A 12987-nucleotide genomic window follows, 5' to 3' on the forward strand; every position below is an offset into this window, starting at 1 on the left:
CACGCACCACCATGCCCAGCTGATTTTTTGTAGTTTTAGTAGAGACAGGGTTTCACCATGTTGACCAGGATGGTCTCGATCTCTTGACGTCGTGATCCACCCGCCTCGGCCTCCCAAAGTGCTGGGATTACAGGCGTGAGCCACCGCGCCCGGCTCCCTTCCTACTTTTAAAGGGGAGTACACTGAATTCTGGATGTTTATCAACTTGTACAAAGACACGTATGTAGATCCAGTGCAAAGACAGCAGCAGAACCGAAGTCCAGTTCCCCAGGCAGATGGGCAGGCACCCTCCTCCTGTGCCAGCTACCTCCGCCCCCTGAGATTCCTGGACCATGGGCTTCTCCCTCCTGGATGTCCACTGGGATTTAAAAAGAGGTCATGTAAATGATTAAGTCCATGATATATTATCAGGGAGCCAAAACTGAAAATGTCGTCAATAAACAACATGTTAACTTGGAAAACTGAAACACAGATTCATTGCGAGATGGTTGCAAATGCCATTCATTTTGCCTAGTGGAGCACACAAAAGATAAAACTGGAAGAATGGGTCAGCAGTTCCTTAAACACTACGAGAGCAGTAGAAGGGGCAGGCATTAACTTCTGATTGGTGTGACACACACACCCTACTTTGGCATTATCTCCCTCTGTAGAGGAACCCAATCTTATAATGCATATCCTCTTACAAAAGGGGATATGTATTATAAGAACCCAATCTTGTAATACATATCCCCTCATAAAAGGGTTTCTTAGCTTGAACCCCTTTGGAGGGTGTAAGAAACGACCAAGGAAATTGTTCTTACAACATTTTATCTCAAAAGGGATCTAGGATCAGAGTCCCAGATACTCTGGAAGCTAAGGCAGCAGTGCTTGAGACCAGGAGGTTGTTGAGCCATGATTGTGCCACTGCACTCCAGCCTGAGCCAACAGAAAAACCCTGTTCCCACATACACACACACAAAAAAAACCATTGCACTCCAGCCTAGAAAAGGGTGGGGGTGGGCAGCGACCCCACAGCCCTCAGCGTAGCCAACTACCTCCAAACAAATTTCTAATTTCAACTTGTATTTTCAGGTTCCTAGAAGGGAGTTGAGCCACCAGCAGAAACAATCAAGTGACTGCTGCATCTTACTATAAATATGGAGAGGCCAAGGAGTGATGGCCAAAGTGGGCAGAACCTTTGAGCTCAGGAGTTTGAGATCAGACACGGAAACACAGCAAAACCCCATCCCTACAAAAAATACAAAAAGTGAACCAGGCCTGGTGGGGTACACCTGCAGTCCCAGCTACTGGGGAGGCTAGGGTGGGAGGATCATGTGAACCAGGAGTTTGTACCACTACACTCCATCCTGGACAACAGGGTGAGACTCTGTCTCAAATCAATCAACCAATCAGGGGTCAACAGCCTGTTTCTGTATGGCTTTTCAGCTAAGAGTGATTTTCACATATTTAAATGGCTGAGGGTAGAGGATCAAAGAACATTTCATGACTTATTAAGCTTATAAAAATTTTACATTTCTATTTCCATAATTATTTATTGGAACACAGTCACACTCATTCATTATGTACATTGTTGCTCTGCCACAACTGTAGACTTGAGTGGTTGTGACAGACCATACGATCCACAAAACCTAAAATATTGACTACCTGGCTCTTTACAGAAAAAGTCAACTGATCTCTCCTATACCTCAACAGACTAGCAGTATGTTTATAAACCACCACTATGTGTGTTTAGTTCAATGTGAATTAATTACCAGGTCCTGGGCAAGTACCAGAAACCTTACAAAATTAAGGATCAGACACAATGGCTCCTTATGAAGTCCCTATGGCCAGGCAAGGTGGCTCACACTTGTAATCCCAGCACTTTGGGAGGCCAAGGTAGGTGGATCACCTGACGTCGAGTTTGAGACCAGTCTGGCCAACGTGGCGAAACCCCACCTCTACTAAAAATACAAGAATTAGCCAGTTGTGGTGGCAAGCGCCTGTAATCCCAGCTATTTGGGGGGCTGAGACAGGAGAATTGCTTGAACCCAGGAGACAGAGGTTGCAGTGAGGGGAGATTGTGCTATTGTACTCCATCCTGGGTGACAGAGCGAGACTCTTGTATTAAAAAAAAAATTAATATATAAGTCCTTAAATAGAACAGACAATAATCAAAGGAAGAAAAGGTCAGGGAGGGCACTGAGGGGACTCTCATCAACTTAAAAAAGGCCACAGTAAAACCAGTGACTTTTTCTCCAGCACTCCAGCCAGGGCGACAGAGTGAGACTCTGTCCAAAAAAAAAAATTAAATTGTATTTAGTGTACTTTGTGCAAAATTATAGCAAGCTATGAAGTTCAACTTCAAGCAACTTGCTAATAATATTGCTATTTCTTATTCCTTACCCTGGTGTAAAAAGTGAAAAAAAAAATGATCATTTTATTTCTCAGTGTGCATTCACACCACTGAAATCTTCACTTAAAATAACTGCTTATAAACTCTCATGGAGGATGCCATGAATTCTCAAATTAATAAAATCTGCACAGGAGACACTAAATGTTCAATAGTTTAAAATATTACCGCCACCAGCCATGCTGGTGCACACCTGTAATCTCAGCTACTCCGGAGGCCAAGGCTGGAGGACTGCTGGAACTCCTAAGTTCAAGACTAGCCTGGGCACCTGAGCAACATAGTGAAACCTCATCTTTCTAACAAAAAAAACAGACAGGCAAATAGACAGATGCCAATTGTGAGTCCTTTTGAAGTAACAGAAAACTAGCCAGGCACGGTAGCTCACTCCTGTAATCCCAGAACTCTGTGAGCTGGTGGATCACGAGGTCAGGACATCGACACCATCCTAACATGATGAAACCCCATCTCTACTAAAAATTAGCAGGGCGTGGTGACACACACCTGTAGTCCCAGCTACTCGGGAGGCTGAGGCAGGAGAATCACTTGAACCCGGGAGGCAGAGGTTGCAATGAGCTGAGGTCACACCACGGCACTGCAGCCTGAGAGACAGAGCGAGACTGTCTCAAAGAAAAAAAAAAAAGAAAAGACTGGGCTCGGTGGCTCATGCTTTTACTCCCAGCACTTTGGGAGGCCGAGGTGGGTGGATCACGAGGTCAAGAGATCAAGACCATCCTGGCCAACATGGTAAAACCCCATCTCTACTTAAAAATATAAAAATTAGCCGGGCGCGGTGGCTCACGCCTGTAATCCCAGCACTTTGGGAGGCTGAGGCGGGTGGATCACGAGGTCAAGAGATCGAGACCATCCTGGTCAACATGGTGAAACCCCATCTCTACTAAAAATACAAAAAATTAGCTGGGCATGGTGGCGCGTGCCTGTAGTCCCAGCTGAGGCAGGAGAATTGCCTGAACCCAGGAGGCGGAGGTTGCGGTGAGCCGAGATCGTGCCATTGCACTCCAGCCTGGGTAACAAGAGCGAAACTCCGTCTCAAAAAAAAAAAATATATATATATATATATAAATTAGCTGGGTATGGTGGCACGCGCCTGTAGTCCCAGCTACTCAGGAGGCTGAGGCAGAAGAATTGCTTGAACCTGGGAGGCGGAGGTTGCAGTGAGCTGAGATCGCACCACTGCACTCCAGCCTGGCATCTGGTGACAGAGCGAGACTCTGTCTCAAAAAAAAGAAAAGAAAAAAATACAAAAATTAGCTGGCCATGGTAGCACTTGCCTGTGATCCCAGTTACTCTGCAGGCTGACTCATGAGAATCACTTGAAGCTAGGAGGCGGAGGCTGCAGTGAGCTGAGATCGCACCACTGCACTCCACTCTGGGTGACATAACAAGAACTTGTCTCAAAAAAAAAGAGAGAAAGAGAAAACCGTAGTTTACATCCCTCAACAAATAAGCCCAAAAGAACCTAAGGTTTCAAAAATTAACTTTCTTCAACTGCTCTTAATCACACTATGTCTTGCCTCTATCTGAAGAACCAAAGGCAAAAAGTAAAAAATGAATTTGTTTTAGAGGAACCAAACCTTGGTCACTGAATATTTGTTGCGTGTACATCATATACTATAGGTCTAGGAGATTAAAAGTAAACTACATGGCCCCTTTCTTAGTGACAAAGACTTTCCATTCCAAGTCTGGTAATCTTTATGTTTGTGCTTTGAAGTAAGAAAAGGATCCTTAAAAATCATTCAGGTCCTAGGCTAGAAAAGACCCCATCATAGCCAGAGTTTATCATAGCCAGAGTTTATCATAGCCAGAGTTTAGCATCAATTTCTTCCATTCTATTCCATGACACTCAACTTTAAACTTACAAATTGTCACTTCTATGAGTAATTAAAAAGGCCCTCCAGGGCTGGGAGCAGTGGCTCACGCCTGTAATTCCAACACTTAGGTCGGGAGTTCAAGACCAGCCTGACCAACATGGTGAAACCCCCGTCTATACTAAAAATACAAAACTTAGCCAGGCGTGGTGGCACGTGCCTGTAATCCCAGCTACTCAGGAGGCTGAGCCAGGAGAATTGCTTGAACCCAGGAGGCAGAGGTTGCAGTGAGCTGAGATCACACCACTGCACTCCAGCCTGGGCAACAGAGTGAGACTCTGTCTCAAAAAAAAAAGTCTCTCCAAGATAATTTTCTTGCATATATTAGAAGAGCACAGAAACTTGCTTCATCAGGGCTATAAATTGTAAAAGAAAAAAATCAAAATAATGCATACACCTTCATGATTGCAAACCAAAGTTTTCACATAAAAAATATGCTAGGCAAAGGACTAGACTCAATTAAATCTCAACTTTCTGAGATTACATTCCACAAAGATGAAAAGAATAAACATAGTAATTGTTCAGATTTTAAATACATGATCATGTAAAGTGCTGCAAGGACTTTAAAATGGAAAAAATAGATTTAACACTAGGACTTTTTAGGAAACAACTTACCTGTCTCAGGAATTAAAATACTTTCCTAATTAAGATTGCTGATACCTTCTAAGAAACTAAAAACTCCAAGCAAACCCACCCTTCATTTAAATAAAAAAAAAAAAAAAAAAAGGTACTGTTGAATATGGCGCCAATTCTCTAAGTTAAAGGCTTGTAGGCTTATACAAGGGACGAAAAAAGTTTAAACGTGATGTAACTCTCACTGTTTTAACAATCAAGTTAAACTTGTTAATGCCAACCCAAATAAAAAGCAAGGTGTGTTCCCTAATATGTCACATTTCCCTCCACCAAGATAGCTGTCGTATAAACCTCATGGGAAAACCAGTTGAATAATGCAAATTCTGACAGACCATTAGCTGTAATGCTTCAAAAGGTGCCCCATAATACTAAACGACAGGGAAGAGCTTCACAAACAAGAACGTAAAGACGAAAGCAGAACTGTGACAGGTTCCTTCGCCTCCTCTTCATTCTGACCAAACACTAAAGAGACAGCATGTAATCCGTGTTTGATATCTTGATGTTTACAGTTCCAACTACCTCAGTACTGAAACACAAACATCTGATAAATCTTTTTCCAACAAGTCTGTGGAAAAGTAACATCAGGCAAGCAAATTTCCTTAAAGTATTTCTCAAACAGATGATCTCCAAATCTAAAATTTCCAAATTATAATAAATACTACTCTAAATACTACTGTGATTTCCTGCTTTTTAAAAATCCAGACAACTTTATTTCCAAAGGCTGGCCTCCTCCGTGTCAGATATAATGTCAAAAAGTTATTTAAGATTAAAATCTACTTATGGGCAACAACCAAATGCAATAAATGGTCCTTTATTAGACAGTGGTTAAGACAAAGCTGCTCTATTATATGCTGGGGCTAAATGGGGAAATCTGAACATGCCCAGTAATAGATATTAAAAACCAAGCTAGCTGAAAAAGAAAAAAAGGTCCTTATAGATGGTATATATATGTATCGCATATTTATTAAAACAAACATGTACTTGCATAGAAAATTATCTGAAAAGTAATACACTGGTCATCTATGGATGGTAGCAAATGTGTTATTTTTCTATTTGTTTCCTTGTATTTCCTAATTTTCAAAAACGTACGTGTAACATTACTTGTATAACTTTTTAAGTCACTAATAGTTTCTTGAGGTCAAAAATCACTATCGGGTGGGAAGCTGGGGAGAGATAGCAAGGGGAGAAATGCCAGATGTAGGTGATGGGGAGGAAGGCAGCAAATCACACTGCCACGTGTGTTCCTATGCAACAATTTTGCATGTTCTTCACATGTACCCCAAAACCTAAAATGCAATAAAATAAATAAATGGGGGGAAAAAAATCAGTATCGTCCACGTGCCTACTATAGGTGAGACGCAATGGAAATCTGCTTTCACTCTCACCTAGTCCTCCAAGTTTGTTTAGTTCTTTCTTCTCCAACCCCCTAGGCTAAGCAACAAGACAATTCCTTAAACTCCACCAAGTTTTCTTCCTCTGGTTTCACTCAAACTTATTTTTCATTGCTTTCCCTGTATACCTACTCTTTCAACCTTGCTAATATAAGCAAAGCACTGGTTTACAGGCAGAAAACCAGTTAAGTTTTCTGTGAAAACGGGAAGTGAGAAGTGAAAAGGGAAGAACTAAGAAGGTGGGCTGTTCTCCTTTTAAATAAATACATATATATATGGGCAACCACCCAACTTTCACTAGGAAACAGTCTGTAATCTTAAAGATGGGATCAAGTTCCAAGTTCTATCTCACTTTCAGACATTCCCATTATCTCTGCTAGATAGGAATGAAAAGAAATATGAGGAAACCTAACACAAACAGCTTGAAATTGTATTTAAGCTACACATTAAAATGATAATGCCAAATAAAAGACACTTATAAAAGTATGCAAACTTTGAGAAAGACAGCAAAATACCAATCAGAACATCTGATTTAAAAGTGTAAGTAAATAGGACTACGATCTTTGGGATAAAAGGACCATAAAAATTCTGGGTTGCATGTACTTGCTAAGTGTTACTCACAGAACATCCCATTTATTTCCACTCTTATATGTTGCTCACCTACAACAAACTATTACATCAAAAGTGTTTAGTCAATATAAGTATGCGTACTTTAAAAATGCTTCCTTTCTCCACCTAGAAGTGATTAAATCTTGATCAGTTGTGATTTGATCAAAATGCAACTTACTATAACATCTCTAACCACTGGTGAGTCACTACCTAAATCAGCTTTCAGGAAAATAATTTCTCTGTATCTTAAAACTAGTTCATTAGCTTTGAAAGGTATTAGCCTTGAGTTACAAGTAGCAAGAGAACTAGCCTTCACGACTGGTGGAAAAATAGTTCACCTAATAAAAACCTTTGGGAAAGAACCCCCTAAGCACTCCCATTAATGGAAACCTCAGATCCTCTCCTACTTTCCTAAAAAACGTACCTGTCTCAGGTCATTCACTGCAGCTGTCATTTTACAAAAGAAAATTTAAATTCCCTCTTGGCCAGGGTAAATAGAGGACGACAGTCCCTCGCCCCTGCCGAGGGAAGGCAGGGCGCCAGCCTTCTCGTTACTAGAAGGCAAGCTAAAGCTCCTTTTAAACGGTCTCCGGATGACGACGCCTTCCTAACGGGTTTCGAAGGCACGTTTAAATCGCCCGCTTTTTTGTTTGTTCTCTGCCTTCACCGGCGCCGGGACTGCAGCCGCCCCCGCGCGCTTGGGGTGGGCAACCCAGGGCCAGGGGAGCCTGGGGCGGGGAGGGCCCGCGGTTGGGGGGAGACCTGGGACGCCCAGAACCAGTGTTGAGGACTCGATGAGGAGCCCTGGTGGAAGGGTGGCAGAGTGCGGTGAGGAGGAGCGGTGAGAAGGCTGAGGATCCCAGCAAAGGGGGCACCTCAGGGTAGAGGGACCTGGGCCGCCGCCCCGCAGCGGCGAACGCTCCGCGCCGCTCCCGCCGCCCGCCGGGGAATGCGCAGGGCCGCGGCTCCGAGCGGCGCCGCCCCCTCCCTCTCTCCCATTCCTCCTCCTCCTCCTCCTCCTCCTCCTCCTCCTCCTCCTCCTCCCGAGGCGACAGAAACAACAGCGCGGGAGGAGGGGAAAGTAACTCCCGGCACCTCCGCCGGAATTAGCCCCGGTGCAGTGATGACACCTTCTCGTGGCGCAACCAAGCCCTACTCCCTCCGCAGCGGCGTCCCCGCCGCCGCCGCCACCGCCGCCGCCGCCGCCCTCTCCATTTGAAAGTGGCCACCCCCCGCCGCCGCTCCTCCCGCCCCGCCGCCGCCAGCTGCACCAATCCGCTCGGCCCCAGTTGCAAATCAAACGCTCCCTCGCGTCCAGAAGCCACTTGCGCCGCTGGAAACGGCCGCGACGTCCCCCTCCCCGAGTCCCTTCGGGGCGGCACCTTCGGGCTGGGGCGGGCGCGCCGGCGAGAAACGGTTTTAAGATGGGAGCGGCGGCGGCGGCGAGGAGCTCCGAGCGGGCTCGGCTCCGGCTCCCGCTCCCGCCCCCAGACAGTTCTGGAAACTGTGTATCACCTCTGTCACAGGAAGCCATCCGGCGAGGAAGGCGGCGCGGAACCAACAAACAAACGCCTGCGGCCGCCCGCCGGAACCGGCGCGGGGACGCGTAGGGCTTCAGGCCGTTCCCGGGGCGGGGGCCCGGCGCCACCCCCGCGCCACGGGCTTTGTGCGGGGCGGGCGCGACGGGCCGGGCGTCCCCGCCCCCGCAACCCCCCCCACCCCGGCCCGGGCGGCGTAGCTGGGACCGTTAGGTGACGCTCCGGCCGCGGCTGAGAAGCAGCGCCTCGGCCGCCGCCCGCCCCCATTTCCACACTGGGCCGCCTCTCCTTAAACGCCAGAGGCGGGCTACAAAAGTTGGCCCCGGGGCCACTCAGCACCTGCCCACGTGCCGCGGAGGCTACCTCCGTAGTCTCCCCCAGTTCCCTCCCCCCGCCGCCCTCGGCCGCTAGGTCACCTATTACCGGTGGGAGGGGAGAGAGGCTGCTATTTAAACGCCCGCGGAAGTTGAGGCACCCCCACTGGCGGGTGCCGTGCACCTGCCTCCCGCCGCCGCGCTCCGCCACTTTGAGCAGCAGCCGCGTCCTCAGCCCCGCCTCCTGCCCGAAGGCGGGCGGGGGGGGGAGCGGGAAGGAGGTGGAAGGGATCGAATTTCTCCAGCAAATGGGACCGTTCCGACAGGATTCGGTTCCCCGGTCAACATTCCACATTCCATCCCTCTCCCGCATTTGCAAACCAATGCCGAGCAACCCGGAAAGCCTGCTGGCTACCGAACAACAGCCCCCAACTCGCAAACACACACTCACAGGCACAAGACACGTGCACTGAAGGGCTCTGCAACTTGCAGTCCCGGGGTACACACTGCAACTGCACATTCATTTAAGGAAGCAAAGAAACCAAGAGACCCCTCCCCCACGATTTGCAGACGGTGCCAAAGGTTGCGATTTGCAATCCGCTTTAAGTTCGTGATTAATCGGTACTTTGCTCTACCAATGCCAACTCCTACCCCATTTCATCGATGAAAGGGTTTTACACTTTACAAGCAGTCGCGCTGTAAGTAAAACGTCTGACCACTGGAAGCCCAATTCGGAAAAATTTAATTGCCAAGCTGTCTCTCTACCCCCCAACCCCCTCTCACTGCCCTTGAATTGATGCAATGAATATTTTGGACATGTAGTGACGCGCTGACAAGAGCCAGGGCTGCGGCTACCACACACAGATGTACCTACACACACCTATGTTTGGACAAATACAGTCCCACCACACACACGGTCTCACACACTCTGGATTCATATATGTACGCGAACCTGCGTTCTGCCATTGCCATCTGTCTACCAAGTTGCTACTATGCTTTCCACTTTCATGCAGCCTAATGCACTTTGGCTTTCTAAAAAAAAAAAAAAAAAAAAAAACCCTATAAACTAAAGCCAACTTAAAACTGGGCTTCTGCTCCTGAATGCGTTTAATTGATGATTCACCTGAAAACCGCATGTTCTTCGCAAATCCAAAAGAAGAAATAGCTCTAAGTCTTCAGCCCCCCAAATTTGGAAAAAAAAAAATCACAATAAAACTTACTGATCCAACATAGATCAATTCTCAGGATCCAAAAATCATCCTCTCCTCCTCCTCCTCTGGCCCCCGCCCCGGCAATGCCCAAGTTACTGGTGGGATAGTAACGCTGCGCTTGGCGGCTGCGTCCCTCCCTCCTCGCTACATATCGAGAACCCAATCTTTTGGCGCCATATTAATGACGTACTATATTATTTCCACTAGGCAGCGACCTTCGGCATTAAATTACTCCCGAGAACTCCCAAGCAAAGCAACAAAACCATCAAATATGGCTGAGCCTCTCGGCTCGTCCTGAAGCCGCCGCTGCCGCCGCCGCTGCCGCCGCCGCCGCCGCCGCGGGACCCGGACGCGCACACGGATCCACGCGCGGACACACGCGCGGCGCGCCCACCCCGCGCGCCCCCCGTGGCTTTCGCGCGTACCTGCTGCGGTGGGGTTCGGCCGAGGCGCTGGGCTAGGCGCCGCTCGCTAGCTCGGAGCTGCATGAGTTCGGGCCGCAGCGGGCGGGCGGGCGGGGAGCCGGGCGGGCCCCTGCTCTCGCCGGCGCGCACACACCCGGCACTCGCGCACGGAGGCACTCTCGGTCTGGCGTTTGGCTTGTTATGGAGGAAGGACTGTGTGAATCAAACTCATTTCTGGGTCACTGCTGCCACAGGGGGGAGCACTTTAATCCCTTGCCAAAACGAGAGGGTGGGGACGGGAGGGCGGAGGGAGCACGCGGGGAGCCCGCGGCGCGGGGGGCTCGGTCCATCGTTAACTCTTCGCAGCCCTCGCCGCAGCCGACTCGGCCTGCGCCAGTGGAAGCTCGCAAAGAATGGCACTGTTCAGGTCTTAAAATCTCTTTCCTTGCTTCACCCACCTTGTGAGCCTGGAAATTCTTGAGGTGTCTCCAAGCAGGAAAGTGGGTTTTTAAATTAGCCCCTTCACACTGCTGTCCCAATTTCAACTCTTGTCTGACATCTAGATATGGATTCTTTCAAATCAGTTTAAAAGCGCGTAGATTAAAATGTGGCTATTAAGATGTGTAATTTGGGTGAAAGGCTTTATTTTTAGGCTGAGTGGCAAAATAGTTCTTTGTAGTAACAGTTTTAGGGAGTTGCACATTAGAATACATTTTTAAATACAGATAATCCAATTCTGAATAACATCTTTACCTAAATTTGTATGGAAGTGATCATTGCAAATGAGCATTAATCCATTAGAAGATACTGATTATTTATAAATTGACACCACCCTTATGTTACACATTACTACAGAATTGGAAATCTCCCAATTCTGAGGAGTGAGCCTAATGCTAAAACTAGAATTACAGACAAATATCAGATCAGTCATCAGAGATTGATTTGGGGGTATTTATGTGTACAAATGAATGGTTACCGATTTTCTGCAGAAGACAAACTTGCTTTTTCATGTAAAGGGCAACATATTTCTTTCATGAATTCGCCTAGGGAAATACAGGAGTATGTGGCATTCAGCTTCAAAAGGAAAAAGGTACGGATTAAAAACTCCCATTCAGTAAATAAACAGTGATCACTAATTGCAAAATTGAATATCAAACCCAAAATTGAATATCGAGTATTCTGCATTGTATCTACAGAAAGAATCTTTCTGAATATATCAGGTTTGATTTCACACAATCCCACACCAACCCATCCACCCACATCCATTATAATCTGATAAATGCAACAAACAAAACAAATTGAGTCTTTCAGTTATTTTTCAGAAAACAAAGTAAGCCAATGGAAATCCTAAGTATTGTATATGTCCTCTCCTGTTTTACTAATGAAGAATAGAAAGACTCACTGCCAGTCCTATTCATGTTTTCACTTAATCCTGTTCAAAGCAATCACACATGTAAAGCACTGTGTTAACTATCATTATTACTATTCTTAGTATTGCACTTCAGTTATTGTTATTTTGATTGGTTCACCTCGCACAGACTCTGCAGAAGTTAAAATACACAGGCTTTGTTGCCAGATGTGATTGGAACTGGCTTTATCGGTTACCAGTTTGTGTACCTGTGTGATAAATAGCAGATCTTTATCTGAGCCTCAGTTTCTTCCCTGGTAATAAAATAAAGTTAACAGCTTGCCCCTAACCTGAAGGGTTGTTAAGAAGAGTCAGGTAACCTCTTAGCAGTTCAGGAGTAGAGGCCCTGGCAGTAGGATGTTGTCTACTCCCTCGGTCATCATTCATCCATCAAAAATCACAACTTTTCTAAATTCCAAACGGCCTTACTTCATGCATTCTTAAGAAAATTTTTCACTCACATTTGCTGCTTACTCTTTTATTTGCTTTTTCTATGAAAAACATCAGGCACCAACAAAAGTATTGAATAAAATAGATGACAAAAATGGAGGGATAAAATGGCACACAAACTCCCCACACTGATACACTGAACAGGACTGAAGGTGCCATGCACAGCCTCAATTATGCCATGGCTTCAGAATACTCATCTACTGAGACAGTGCTATGCGCTATGAATAGCCCTGGACAAGAAGTCCCTATATGACTCTTTGGGCTTTAGTTTTCCCACTGAGATGATAGGAAAAACAATATCTAAGACCCATTTCTCTTTAACATTCAGTCATTTCTGGTTTTCTTACCAAACTTAGAAACATGATGATTATTTGAAGAAATGGTGGACAACTTGAATCCATAGGGACATGTAAAAATATTTTGTCATCAATGATCAGCTGTTGGCGTTTCTTAAATAATAGGTGTCTCTTGCCATCAGACCACAAAGAAAACACCTGTAAACCTATTTCTAATATGGGAAAGGCAATGATATGGTTTGCCTTGCGGCAGCACAGATAATACAGCCTAGAATAAGAAGTACTAAGCTGGCAATTAGGAAAACGAGTTTCTGATTCCACTCTGTCACTTACTGTCTTACCTTGCCAAATCATTCAGGGTCACCATTTCCTAGTCTTTGAAATGGTTCTTTTAATTCACACTTTATTATCAGAGATGAAAAAACATTCAAAAAAATAGCTGCATGGTGAAATACCAA

Source organism: Cebus imitator, unplaced genomic scaffold (genome assembly GCF_001604975.1).
Source record: "Cebus imitator isolate Cc_AM_T3 unplaced genomic scaffold, Cebus_imitator-1.0 Scaffold105, whole genome shotgun sequence".
Classification (NCBI taxonomy): Eukaryota; Metazoa; Chordata; class Mammalia; order Primates; family Cebidae; genus Cebus; species Cebus imitator.